Genomic DNA, 15,368 nt, shown 5'->3' with positions numbered 1-15,368 from the left:
TCCAGACACCATCAGCCAATCTCTCCACCATCCCACTCATGCATTGGTCATTTATTACCATTGAGGACGAAATGATATAAATCAGTCACATTAATTACGTCTGCTAGTTCAGTTGATTGGAAGTAGCCATTCCAGTTGCCCACTATGGGCACTGCGTGAAATTTGTCGAGATTATGGGCTACGAGATCTTTATAATGTAACATTCTGTGGAAACTATTGCCAGTGATGATTGTTGCCAACAATTGCTATGAAATATTCCCAGTCGATCACAGACTTAAGTGCATGTATGGGGTGTGTGAGGATATATGAGGATGTAACATGTATTTTGATTATGTAGGGGTTGGGATTATTAAGGGTTAGGGCTACACGTACAATGTGATAAAAGTATTGATGGATAAGGTGTTATGTTATCAGGTGATTTTATATATTCAATCTTGATTTGAAATTTTCTTGACTGTGTATATTCATGCGAGTGTAAAAAGCGAGTTTGAATGAGTGAACGTGGATGTCTGCATCTGTACAAAGATGTGTGAGTATGCATTTGTGTTGGGTTTATGTGCACGTTTATGTTTGCATGCATGTGGGTATTAATTTTTGTTTGCATGTGCATGTCTGAATATTAATGTGGTGATCTTTGCTTGAACAGAGGATAATTGGGGAGTTAAAAGACTTCAGCGGGGTGAAGCATCTTCAGGAGAAGGACCTTGGGACGCTGAAACGCCTCCTGGTAGAGGAGCGCCTTTTTGAGGTGCAGCGCCTGGCCAGGGAAAAGTGCCGCACAGAGGAGCATTGCTTCAGAGACCATCTCCTCAAGAAGCGACTCGTTATAGTGCAGTGCTTCGCGGAGGAGAAGCGACTTCGTGAGATGAAGCATCTTGAGGAGAAGCGTCTGGAGGAGGATGAGGAGAAGTACCTTGAGGAGGAGCAGTGCCCCGTCAGGACCGCTGCCATCACCACCACTGCCAGCAACGCTGCAACCACCACCACCGCTGCCACCCCCGCCATCACTGCCACCACTGACACGACTGCCACCACCGCCACCGTCACCGTCACCGCCACCACCGCGGCAACCACCACCTTTGCCACCACCACAACTTACTCCACTGCCAGCGCCACCACCACTGCTGCCACCGCCACCACCGACACCTTTGACGCTACCGCAACCACCTCCACCAACTCCACCACGTCCACCGCCATCATCACCACCGACCGCCCTGCCGCTAACGCCACCACCACTGCCACCACCATGGCAACCACCACCTCTGCCGCTACCAACGCAACCAACACCACCACTACCGCCACCACCACCACCACCGCCACTGACACCACCAGCACTGCCACCTCAGCCAACACCACCACCACCGACACCACTGCCACCACTTCTGCCACCTCCGAGGACGAGGAGGTTGAGGAGGATGAGGAGAGAATTGAGAAAACAGAGAAGGGGGATACGATGGTGGTGGAGGATGAAGATGAAATGGAGGACGAGACAAAGGAGCAGGAGATGGAAGAGGTGCAGGTGGTGGAGGTGGTGATGCAGGGAAAGAAGAGGAAGCGAGGGGGCCTCGCTCGCGTTGCAAGAGCGATCACCTCACTCCTCCGCCGCGTGCTGCTTTGTGGTAGCATGTCAACCACTCAGTAGGGGTGATGGTGGTGGTCGTGGATTGGTGCCAACCATGACCACTATCACCATACTACCCACCCACCCTGTGATACATGCCACACCCACCCACCCCGTGATACATGAAACACACTTACCACACGGTTCCCCAGAGAAACGTTGCCACTGGGACCACAGCTGTTGAAGTGGAGAACGATTGCTACCAAGACACCACGCACACCACACACACACGGGACTAGCCCAAAAGCATAGCCGGCCCCACTCTGGGCCCCTTCCATGCTGGTTTTTATCCAGGCAGTCCTCATGGGATGACCTTGCTATGGTTTCCAGGACATGGAAGGGGCAGAAAAGCCAGGGTGAGAGAGCTGGAGGGGTCTGGATCGGACAATGGACGACACCTGCCACATGGCAAGCCCCAGGGCCACCCTGCAAATAATACGGTTAAATACCATTGTTCTTATTGGTACTATAAACTCTTTGAAATAAACCCATGATGACAAAAAATATATTTGAATTGCTTGCAAGTGCTGCCTGAGTTGGTTAAATGTGCCTTGGCTCAGGTGTGCGGTTTTCCAGCTGTGTGTGAAGGTACAAGGACAACTATAGAATGATCGCCGTTTTGAGAGATGGTCCTTCTTTAGAGCACATACAAATGTCGGTGGGAAAAGATATTCAGGTGATTCGCCTCCTTCACAACACTGCCACTCTACTCCACTGCCCCACTGATCCACTGCTCCACTGCCCCACTGTCCCACTGTCCCACTGCTCAATTGATCCATTGCCCCTCTGCCCAACTGTCCCTTTGCTCCACTACTCCACTGCCCTACTACCCATTTGGCCCACTGCTCTTCTGCTCCGCTGTCCCACTGCCCATCTGCTCAATTGCCCTACTGCTCAACTACTCCAATGCTCCACTGCCCTTCTACTCCACTGCCCCTCTACCTCCCTGCTCCACTGCCCATCTGTTCCCCTTCTGTAACAGCAGTTGAAACAAACGTTTGAGTTTCTTAACCCCCCCTGCCTCTGTCCACCAATCAGTAGAAATGGGTAAGCCACAATCGAGCAGCAAGGTGCATGTGGTGTGTTAAAGTGTGGGTACTCCATCTTCTAAAATATCTGCTCAGTGTGGAAGAGTAGAACAAAACATCGTGTAAAGGGGCTCTCTAGAACTCGGTCTTGTAGAAATTATTCCTGCAACCAGAGGTATGATAAAGCAATTGCGAAATTGGGTCAACACTCCACAATTCAAATTGTTTTGGCAGAGTATTCAAAGAATGCTGCTGCTCACGATACAGGTTGCTACTTATGTATTTAACATGGGGGGTGTTTAGAGGCGGCCCAGTGACCGAGAGGTCAGAGCACTGAAGTGGGACCACGGAGTAACTGGGTCTGAATCCAGGCACCCGCCTGTGATCAAAGTGGGTTGTCAAGTCTAGCGAGTTCATGATCTCAGCCTGGTCGTCAATGACTGCGAAACATAAACCATCACATGGCAGTAATGTGGTTCTCTACTTAATTTGCGTGAGGAGGCCCTCGTAAAACCATGTTTTTACAAGAAGGTCTGCATTGTGCACATAGAATCGCCCCTTGGATACGGAGAATCGGAGCGACCGCCCAGGTCCGCGGGCATTGGGGGGGCCCTGCGCTTCAATGTCACGGGGGTGTCAGATGTAATACTTGCGGTGGAATTTGAACGCGTCGGAGGCCCACATGCTGGGATTTTCCCCTGGCCTAGCACCCTTATGGACGGTCCTGTGTGTACATTGTTCAAAGTCTCGCACAGGCTTTTGCCAAACTCAATTATGGCAATAATAATAATAAAACGAATTACAGGACTGTGAAGGACATGGCATGTGAGCCCTGTAGCTCTCCCAAGTGCTTGTGGGTTGAACCGCGTGTTGTTCAGCAGGAATTCAGTGTTTTTGAAGAGAGGTGAGACAGTGAGACCCAGGTTAGTGTGGGTAGAGTGGTGAGTGTGACAGTAAGACAGACCCAAGTGAGTGAGTGTAGGAAGACAAATGAGTGAGAGAGTGAAACAGACTCTGGTGAGTGTGTGTGGGTAGAGGTGAGTGTGACATTGAGACAGACCAATGTAAGTGTCTGTGGAATGTGGTGTTAAAGTAAGACAAACCCAGGTGAGTGTGGTAGAGAGGTGAGTGTAACAGTGAGACAGACCCAGGTGGGTGAGTGTGACTAGTGATGTGAGTGTGACAGTGAGACAGACCTACGTCAGTGCGTGTGGATGAGGTGAGTATGACAGTGAGACAGACCCAGATGAGTGAGTGTACGAATAGAGGTGAGTGTGACAGTGAGACAGACCAAGGTGAGCCCGGTTGTCCTTGACAGCACAAAGAAGTAAGAACATTGTTACGACCAACGTTACAGGAGGGAGGATCCTGCTCTTTATTACGTGGATGAGAGGGCACTTGAAATGTACTCAGAAGTAGCTCCGTGATTACAGCTTCAGTGGGCCATTCTCTAACACAAGGCTTGCAATCTTCTGCTCGAGACACGAATGATTCGTTGTTTCCACGGCAGGATGGCAACATCCAACCGAGGTTAAGATTTGGGTAAAATTAGAAAATGCAGGTTTACTAATAAAATACGTTGCAGTTTGGTTACCAAAGCAGTGGGTTGTCGGCATGTAGCATGGAGGTAGGGTAGATGTGAAGTTTAACGTCATTGAGTAAAAACTCAGAGTGAGTGTACATCTACTGTCGTTATGATCCACGTCTAGCGATACACGCAGAGACACGAGGAGCAGGAGGTACTCTATTTATTATAGCCTTCACAGGGTACAAGGGGTCACTACACTTTCAGTCAAGAGAGCTAACAGACTGCCTGTCTGACACCGCCGAGAAAATGCAGATGGTGACGATGACTCCAGCAGTCCGACGAGATTCCACTCCAAGCAACAGCCCCAAACCTTTGCCCGGGGTCCCCTTTTATCCTCCTAGCGTGGCCTCGCTAGGAGGATAATGGAAATCAAATTATAACATTTTTGACATGTTTTTCTGGATGTTTTTGTTGTTATTCTGCCTCTCACTGTTCAAATAAACCTACCATTAAAATTATATTCTGTTCATTTCTTTGTCAGTGGGCAAATGTACAAAATCAGCAGGGGATCAAATATTTTTTTCCCTCACTGTACTTGATATGTACAGGACCGGACAACATCACCTTAACAAATTCATATGCCACAGATTGCACATTAGATCAGAGCACAATTATTTGTTTTGTCATAGTTCTGAATGTCTCAACTGGGACCAAAAAAGTTAAACAAAGTTAATGTAATAAACAGTGCTTGTTAATATTTGTCTGTTATTTAAAAGAAATAAGTTTCTGTTCCCAAAACTTATTTTCAATAAATTGTACCATAGATGTACACTTGAATAGTGTGCTGATCTTTAAAGGTGTATTGAATATTTTTTTACATACTGCGACTCATAATCCTGCTGTTATGGAGTGACTCATACAGCCAGCTATGGCTGCAAAGTTTGGTCGTACATGTTATGTATATATCGTTAATTGTTAAATTTGAATCACAGTTCCTATGATCACTGTTACATTGTTTTTATAGCTTTATTTTGGTGATTTTGAAAACGTTTTGGTTTAGCCATGTTTGTTTTTGTAGTACAGAGTTAGCCTGATAACTTTAATCTAAATTGTCTTATGGTTGTTATTATTCGACTTGCATCCCACCGGGATTTTTGCACACAGTGTTGATATACGGTGCTTTTCTGGAAGACTTTGCTGTCTTTTCCTGGATTTTTCTGTTGCGTGTAGTCGCTTTAAGATATTCCTTGATCATGTTTTTGTTTGTTGCGGTTGCACCCGAGTCAAGAGCAACATAGCTCACAGGGTTATACCAAATAAATGAATCTGAAAAACTTAAATGAATTTCTGCTTGCATGTCTGTATATTCATGTGATTATCTTTGCTTGAACAGAGGATAATTGGGGAGTTGAAGGATCTCAGCGGGGTGAAGCATCTCCAGGAGGAGAAGGACCATGCGACAGAGAAACGCCACATGGTAGAGGAGCACCTCTTTGAGGTGCAGCGCCTTGCCAGGGTGAAGCGCCGCACAGAGGAGAACTGCTTCAGAGACTATTTCCTCAAGAAGCGCCTCGTTAAAGTGAAGTGCTTCACGGAAGAGAAGCGTCTGGTGGAGGAGAAGTGTCTCGCCAACGTGAAGAGCGTCGAGGAGGAGAAGCGCCTCATGGAGGAAGAGCGGTGCCTCGCCAGGACTACTACCATCACCACCACCAACGCTGCCACCTCCGCCCCACCACCACTGGCGCCACCGCCATTACCGCTGCCGCCACCGCCACCTCCGCTGCCACCATCACCACCATTGCCACCGCCACCACGGCCATCACCTCCAGCACCTCCGCTGCCACCACCGATGCCACCGACGCCACCTCGGAGGTTGAGGAGCATGAAGAGAGAATGGAGAAAACAGAAGAGGGGGAGAAGATGGTGGTGGAGGATTAAGAGGAGGTGGAGGAGGATGAGACAAAGGAGGAGATGGAGGTGGTGATGCAGGGAATGAAGAGGAAGCGAGAGGGCCTCGCTCGTGAGGCGAGAGCGGTCACCTCACTCCTCTGCCGCATGCTGCTTTGTGGTGGCATGTCCACCACTCAGTAGGGGTGATGGAGGTCGTGGATCGGTGCCTACCATGACCACTATCACGATACTATCCACCCACCCCGTGATACATATCACACCCACACACACACCACATGGGTCCCCGGAGAGACCGCGCCACTGGAACCACAGCTGTGGAATGAAGCTGAGCAGCAGATGCCAGGACTACAGTGGAGAACGATTGCTACGAAGACACCGCACAGCACACACAAACGGGACTAGCCCAAAAGCATAGCCGGTCCCACCCTGGGCCCCTTCCATGCTGGTTTTCATCCAGGCAGTCCTCATAGGATGACCTTGCCATGGTTTCCAGGACATGGAAGGGGCAGCTGACCCAGGGTGAGAGAGCTGGAGGGGTCTGGTATGGACAATGGACGACACCTGCCACGTGGCAAGCCCCAGGGCCACCCTGTAAAGAAAAAGGTTCAATACCATTCTGTTAAATTTCGATTTAAAGCTATCTTGGCTGCAAGGATTCATCTTCTTTGGTTCTTTCGGTAAAGTAGCGTAGAATGAGAATAAAATAATACATTGATCAAATAAAATAACACAATAAAATTCTCACGACGTTTCGGCCACAACACAAGCGGCCTTCATCAGGTGAAGGGACGAGACTGTCTGGAGGAAAGCGCTGGAGTGAACACAGCCAAGCTCAGACCGCGACCTTTAAGCTGTGTGAGAAGAAACAGAGCGCCTTGACAAACGAATTAGCATAAAATTTAGCATTGAAAGAGCTGAGTGATTAGCTTGTGACTGGTCACAGAAATGGCTATGTTAAAGTCAAAGCCTACACATCCACAGAGGCACCTAGTACAAATCAAACAGGATAATTTAGCATTGAAATTGCTGAGTGATTAGCTTGTGTCTGGTCACAGAAATGGCTATGTTAAAGTCAAAGCTTGCAAGCAGAAATATCCCTGTGAAACTCGCACAGACAGACACACACACACGCAGATGCGCACACAAACAGGCACACAGGCGCACACAGACACTACTGCTACTAACTACTACTCAGTACTACCACTGCTGCTACCACTAAGCGTAAAACATTCCCATCGTGATTGTGACTCTGACTGGCCGTTGCGGCGCTGCTGCTGCTGCTTCTTAGATACGCCAGGAGCAGCTCCAATGCCGCTTCGAGGTGCGAGAGAAGATTGGCGAGGGAGGGCAGGGAGTGGTGCTGCGGTGCGTGGACCACAATATGGGATTCCTGGTGGCTGTCAAGATGCTGGCACTGCCCATCCAGTAGGTTGGGGCAGGGGTGATGGGGTTGGTGGTGGTGGTGGTGTGGGTGGGTGCTGGTGGTCTTAACACAGCGGCCATGGTCATAATTATAAATGAATACAATAATAGATAATAAATGCAAGTAAATACAACATGGTTACAAAATAATGGGTATAATAGTAAACAACAATGATAATAACCTCTGCAAAACTATCTCTAACTATAAACTGAAACTATCTCACTAAAAAATTTACCGTCGTAAAACTACTATGAACTAGAGACCCACAGAGACCCACAGACTTGCTGTGTGCACACAGCCCTACCAAAATGGAGATGCAGAGGATGGAGTTGAAGGTGATCACGGAGCTGCAGGGGGAGGGCAGTGCTGAGCTGCACGGCGTCATCCGCGTCCTGCACTCGTTCCACTTCCGCGGACACAACTGTCTCGTGCTGGAGCTGTTGAAGTACGCATCATCACCATTGTTATTATTGTCATCATTATCATCATTATCACCATCGTCATCATTATCGTCATTATCACTATCGTCATTAAAATTGATTAACACAGAAGTGTTGTGTTCTTTCGTGACATTTATGCATAAGAACTGTATTCTGTGATGAGATCTGAACTTGGAGACCTGGCTGAACACACTACCACATACTCAGTAAATGTTAAAGCGGGAATAATTGTATTATACTGATCGATAGTACAAAGTTAAACAACACAGCCGAGTTTAATCTGACATGCTCAAGTACCTGCATAACTGCATATGATTAATTGCATTATCCCGATTGAAAACCGACCCTCGTCAACGAGGCGGGGCCTAATTATCATAACGGCTCGCAGTAGCATAATCACACATACACTAGCATAAATTAATACGATTATCTCTCGCATTCGCATAGTTTATGCGCATAAATTACAGCAAATTAACATTTTTTCGGATAATTATGCAAATTTCAAATTTGATTTAATTTTTATTATTTTCATCAAATTTTCATAACCTACATATACAACAGACCGCAACCTCACCCCAACCGTGACGCGTGTTGGAGAGCCCTCATGTCGTTGTTGTTGACTCCGTAGTACAGGTTTTGTTTGGGTTAGATCGCGTGAATATATAAATGTTGTGTTGTTATACCTCGCCACCACCCGACACGGCCATCACCACACAGAGACCCATAGACATCGTCACCACACAGAGACCCACAGACTCACCACACTGTCAACCACAGACTCAGCCCCTTTACCGTATTCACCTGATTAAGAGACTCAGTTTTTTATGTTCTTGTTACAACAAAGTATGGTTTGCGTCCTATAATCCGGTAGTAGGATAGATCGGATTGATTTAACTCACCCGTTTTGGGGTGCGTCTTACTTTACCCACTAAGCTATTCATTGTTGTTATGTTTGTGTTATATTTTAAATACAAAATGTTTACATTTGTGGGACCTCTTTGGCCCAGAATTACAATTACAGAATAAGGGATATGGTGTTACCACCTCGTGGAAATAGAAAAACTTCATCAGCAAAAAAGGAAAAGGAGGAGGGAGACACAGGGAGGAGGGAGACGGGGGAAGGAGGGAAACACGGGGAGCAGGAAGGAGACCGGGGGAGGAGGGAGACACAGGGAGGTGGAGGGAGACAGGGGGAGGAGGAGGAGGAGGGAAATGAGGGGGAGGAAGAGAAGGAGGTGCTGCAGCTGCTGACCTTCTTGACAGCGAATCTGATCGCCGGTTTCATGGCTCACCTAGCGACACAGACGGAGTGGCTGCAGTTGCAGGAGCAGCTGCAGAAGGTGCAGAAGGTTCAGCAGCTGCAGGAGGTTCAGCCAGCACAGCTGGTGCAGGAGGTGGTCAACTGCCTGGCAGACCTGTTCCTCGTGCGGTTCAGAGACTCCATTCTGGACTTGGTGAGCCACACGGAGGAGCGGGTGGTGCACCGAGGGCTCCTCCGGCTGCTCGTGGACGTGGCCTGGGAGGTCCTCCGCGATGGCTCCGCGAGCTGGGGCCGCGTGGTGGTCCTGGTGGTGCTCTGCTCGCTCCTCCCTCGCGAAGAGGCTGGTGGACTGCTTACGTCTGAGCGACGCGGAGAAGACGGTGGCCGTGACGGACGCGGTGGCCGCCCTGCTGGTGAACGCGTGCGGGGCCTGGCTCGTTGAGCAGGGAGGCTGGGAGGGCTTCAGGCGAGAATTCGGGCTGGGGTCGCCCACCTAGGAGAGCGGCCGCGGATGCCGAGCTCCGACGATTGGCGACGGTGGAGACAAAAAGAGAGGAGAGAGCGAGAACGTCGCAGTTGGGAAAAGAAGAAACAATCCGTACGGAGGAGACGGCGCGACCTCACCCTCACCCCAACCGCGACGCGCGTCGGAGAGCCCTCATGTCGTTGTTGTTGACTCCGTAGTACAGGTCTTGTTTGGGTTAGATCTCGTGAATCTCATAATGTTGTGTTGTTAAACCCGCCACCACCCGACACGGCCATCATCACACAGAGACCCAGAGAGATCGTCACCACACAAAGACCCACAGACTCACCACACTGATACAACAAAGTTTGGTTTGCATCCTATAATCCGGTAATAGGAGAGATCGGATTTATTAAGCTCACCCGTTTTGGGGTGCGTCTTACTTTACCCACTAAGCCATTCATCATTGTTGTTATGTTTGTGTTATATTTTAAATACAACACGTTTACGTTTATGGGACCTCTTTGGCCCAGAATTAAAAAGACAGAATAAGGACACACTGCAAGCCTCGCAGAGTGCTCTGCTACTGTGGAAGAGGCGTGTGGTAGCATTCCACCTGCCACGGCCCCTGGGGGAGGTGTTGTATCTAGGCCCCTTTTCCATCTTAATATTAACAAGTAATTTTTCAATACATATAGATACATATTTCTATTGTTTCTTTTAATTTTAATAATGAATAAAAACACCAAACCAGGCCTCAGCATGGCATGTGGGGGTCATATTTACCTTGACCCACTAACACGATTTTGACGTTCAGAGCCCTCCCAGGGTCAGAGGGAGCAGATAGAGAGCAGAGCGCAGTGGATTGCAAAGGGCTGACGTAAACACAAAGCCAGGGTCACTGGGAGGTTGCGTTAGCCTAGATCTAGTTAAGTCAAAAAAGCTAATTGGTGCTGCATTACTATTAAAGCAACTTAAAGTCGGAATTTAACGACAGGGTAGGCTAAAGTTATTGATCTTCACACCCACTTCAATTGAACCCTGCCACAAGCTACGTCAATGTAACCATCACCCGTCTATTAATTTAATATGAAATGTATTTCCATATTTTAATAATGTCTATACGACTTGACCCGAAGCCTATAACAATCAGGTTTTCCTAAGTCAACATAAATGCTCTAGCCTCCACCCATACGCAAATAATAAGCAGGGTTAAAGTAAGAGTAGAGAGGAAAAGAAATGCAAGCGCACAGCAAAACTGCAACGTAAGCAAAGGGCGATGTTAAACCCAGGGTCGGAGAGAAAGGGAAATCTCGGCCGTCTTTGTATCCCTGCAGCGCGGGGTAGGAGTGTGTATACGCTTGGGGAAACACGAGTCAAACACCACAACGAGAAGCTGACTCAGACCTTGGATTAATACAGAATCATAACTATGGAACTCTGATGAAATGAAATGTTAACTTAAAACTTTTTAACCATTTCTTTGTGCGTCGGTGAAAGTCGGAGGGAATATCACCCCTCCCTCCAGGTTGTGCACCCAGACAGAGAGGCGCCTTCGAGACAATTTATAACATTTGATTGTTTTACTTGTGGGTTTTATGGTAGGAGTATGACAACGGAATATACCGTGGGTGATCTACACACACTGACACATGTACGGACACACACACACGGACGCAGATACATACGGACAAATCCTTACACAGCAAAAATCGAAAGAAACCTCGCCTTGTGGGCAGGATCCGAGTGAAGGGATTTTTGGGCATAAAAAGAGGATCCTGAGCATTGAAACCTCAGTTCGACTTGGGGGGGGGGGGGGGGTCGGCTCACCAGAGTTCGACCGGGGGGTCGAGTCTCGGGAAACAGTTCGACTCGGAGGAGCAACTCGGAAGAGTTCGACCCGGGGGGGGTCGGCTCACCAGAGTTCGACCGGGGGGGGTCGACTCTCGGCAGACAGTTCGACTCGGAGGGGTCGGAACTCGGGGAGTTCTACCAGGGGGGTCGGAACTCGGGGAGTTCGAATCGGAGGAGGTCGGAACGCGGGGAGTTCGACCAGTGGGCCGGCTCAGGAGCAGTTCCCATCGGGAATGAGAGCAACAGGTCGCCAGCCGGCGAGCTGCAGAGCAGGGGGCGGCGAGCAGAAGCCAAAGTGGCCCCGTCGCTACCCACTGACGTTGGCAAGACTCGCAAGGTAGTGAGGCGTCACCTAGTGTGATTTCCAAGAGCTGAAAGACAGAGTATTGCTGAAAGATTATTCTACATTGAGTCCAGCTGCAGAGCGACCGACGCACCAAGCAAGAGCTTCTGCAAACCAGAGCAAGAGCACGTGCGACTTGAGTCATCCAGCAGTGGAGAAAAACCTGCTTTCAGCAAACCAGCAACGAGCACGTTCGAGTTCTCCACCCAGAGAGAGGGAGCGTGCCGATGCAGCTCATCCAACAGTGGAGAGAAACTGCTGTCAGCGAACCAGCACGAGCGTAATCGCGCAGCTCATCCAGCAGTGGAGAGAGGTGTCCACTGAGCAGAACTGAGAGCGATCAAGCAACTCTCCCCCGTGGACAGAGGCTGGCTGCTGCGTGGAGGAGGGCGGCGATTCGTATGATGCACTCCCACACACCTCACCGCTCTAAAGGGAGCGAGGCTACTTCTCCTACAAGCGATGCCAACTTCAGCATATGGCAACGCAAATAATTAATTCCAAACACTGACTATTCAAAACAATTCATATCACTCAAACATACACAGGTCCTTAACCAGAAGCGAACACTCAAGTCCGTGAACCATCTGGCTGTGGAAGCATCGATCGTGTGATAACAGTCCGTCATTTATAAGTATATTCATAATTTCCCTCTTTAATATTTTGTTTTGGACTGTACTTCTAATCGCATAAGTTACCAACCGATCTATCAATACGAATTAACCCTTGGCACCTTCGCCACGGAGCTACGGTCCCGGGGAGGAATCGTGCTAAACCGATTTTCTGATCATACATTCTTATTCACGAATTAATTAATTAATTAATCTCCCGTGAGATAACACGTTCCGCCGCATACCCTCACACTAAGCCATTTCGGTAATCTTATAGTCTGTCCGGTGGATCTGTTGTTACATTTATGCCTTTGGAAATAATAACTGTTTGATTGTCTTTTTATATGAATACCGTTGCATGTTAATCAGTCGCCTGTGATAATGTGCTGACCATTTCAAGCATAATGATCGTTCATATTATAATGTATAAGCTTTTGTGTAACATAGCATTTGCATGTTCTGACTCTCTCTCTCACTAACAGCAATCGCTTTATGCGGAGTCCATGTGTTATCAAAGTGAAATCGTACAGTCGTTGATGATACTGTCTTGATACCGTGTGGATACCGTGTTGAAGTTCCGAGATTGAGAGTCACATACATATTATAGTTAAGGTTTAATTAGAAAATAAATTGATTAATACAGAAGTGGTCGTGTGATTCTTTCCTGAAGTTTTTGCATAAGATCTGTATCCTGCGACGAGATATGAACTCGGGAACCTAAACTATAAACACACCAATCCACACTCATTAAACTAATGCGAACGATGTGAACATGGGACCTAAAATATGAACACTCGGGGAGTGTTAAAGCGAGAATCATTGTATTATGCTGATCAATAATACGAAGTTAGACAACGAGGCCGAATTGACACTAGCGTAACGGCACACGATTGATTGCGTTATCCTGATTGATAACCCCACCTCGTCAACGAGACGGGGCCTGATTATCATGAAGGCTATCATTAACACAACCACACCCACTCGTATAAATTAATACGATTACCTCTCTAATTAGCATAGTTACACGCATAAGTACACAAATTAGCATAATTTCGGATTAATTATGCAAATTTCGAATTTCATTTAATTTTAATTATTTTTCATCAATTTTCACACACCCACATATACAACAAATTGGGGGCTCGTATCCGGGATCTCTCGCAGACAGTTTATGCTTAAATTAAGGAACGAATCACTGTTGTATTAATCAAGGTATTGTGAACTAACATTGCCCTGTGACTGTAAACGGTGTAAACAAACAAAAAAACGCACTCTGAAGAAAAATACCAGAGTAGCAGTGGATAACAAAGACAGTGGGGGTAAGATTATTTGCTCGAGTTGAACCAACACATCCTGTGATACGAATGTTTTTATATGTACTCTGAAGTGGAATTCCAGAGTAACTCACGCCACACATAAGAGACTAGAGTTAAGATACACTCTTAGGTCTATTAACTACACTACGTAATAGAGATGGCACATGACCCGCAACGTTCTGAGGGTGACATCCCAACGCATAACACTGATACAGAATGGACCTCCGAGGAGGAGATAGAATCTATGGAAAAACAATATCGTGAATTTGTGTTAAAACGTACTGGACGGACTGCTAGACAGCAGACAGAGCAGAGAGACGTATGGGAGGGGAGACATATAGAAGATGTTAAGGCACATAGGAGGAAACTACTTAAGGATGTGATGAAATGTAGCAAAGCCAAACGTGACGTAAAAATTGCAGAAATAGCAAGGTTAGACTCGTATCTCCTCACACAGACATACAGAGAAAGATTATGGACTGGGGAAAAATTTGACAGGGAAAGGAAGGAGAAACTGTCCCTAATAGAGGAGGTTGAGCGTCTGCACGCCCTCGTGAGAGAAAAAGAGTCGGCGCTGAATGCACCAGCGAAACCCCCAGATGTTGATACACATAACACATACGGGAGTAACAGTTTACCACACTCCGAGCCACGCGGACGTAAACCAGAGACAGGTCACACAGGAGGTGTGGCTACCAATCAAAGTGGTTTTGACAGAGATTCCCCCTCGCGACTCGAGAGAGGGGAGGGAGAGATACGGATGAAAATAGGAAAACATAGGACTGACAACTTCGAGGGTAGAGAGGAAAAAAATATTAACACTAAGTCAGCAGGATATTCTGTACTGATCGAGCAAAAAAGGGCGGAGCTGGGGCAAGACGAGCGACATGACAGAGACAGCTCATTTGGTAGACACATTCCACGCAAGCACGACCGACGTGGAACCTATGGCAGAGATTACTTTCCAGAAAGACGCACATCACACAAGCATGAGCCATGGGATAAGCAGGAGTCACCGAGCAAAGTTGACTCACGTTACAGGTGCAAAAGGCACTACAAAAGTTATGTTAAGCAGCGCCACCGTGATGGTGACAGCTCGAGTGAGCACTCCTCAGGAACAGACGCCTCTGACGATGATCAACTGTCCGAATACTCATTCAGTAGTAAAACTCTGAAATTGATGGACAAGGCTCTCGTCAGAATTCCCTACTTTGATCCACACGATAGGAACAGAGACATACACGCTCACATCGCAACGGTAGAAGCAGAAGCAGTGATCAGGGGTTTGAGGAAAACGAATGAGAAAGCCAGTTTACTGAGACGAAGCTTGCACGAGCAGTCTATACCATGGGTAAAGTCGCTTTCATACAAGGTTCGGAACGATTTCAAAAAGCTGAGCCTGGCAGTGAGCCGGAAGTTTGGAGAATATTTAACATGGTCTGAGGGATTTAATGCTGCAAAATCTATGACCCAGTGCGCAGACGAGGATCCGCGAGATTACCTCCTACGGTTTAAAAGAGCGTACTACGCGGGTGATGTGGATCAGTATCACGAAGGTGACAAAAG

The sequence above is a fragment of the Petromyzon marinus genome, chromosome 22 (assembly GCF_048934315.1).
Source record: "Petromyzon marinus isolate PM22_M1 ecotype Great Lakes invasive population chromosome 22, UKy_Petmar_22M1.pri1.0, whole genome shotgun sequence".
In the NCBI taxonomy this organism is placed as follows: Eukaryota; Metazoa; Chordata; class Hyperoartia; order Petromyzontiformes; family Petromyzontidae; genus Petromyzon; species Petromyzon marinus.
This window is presented reverse-complemented; position numbering follows the sequence as displayed.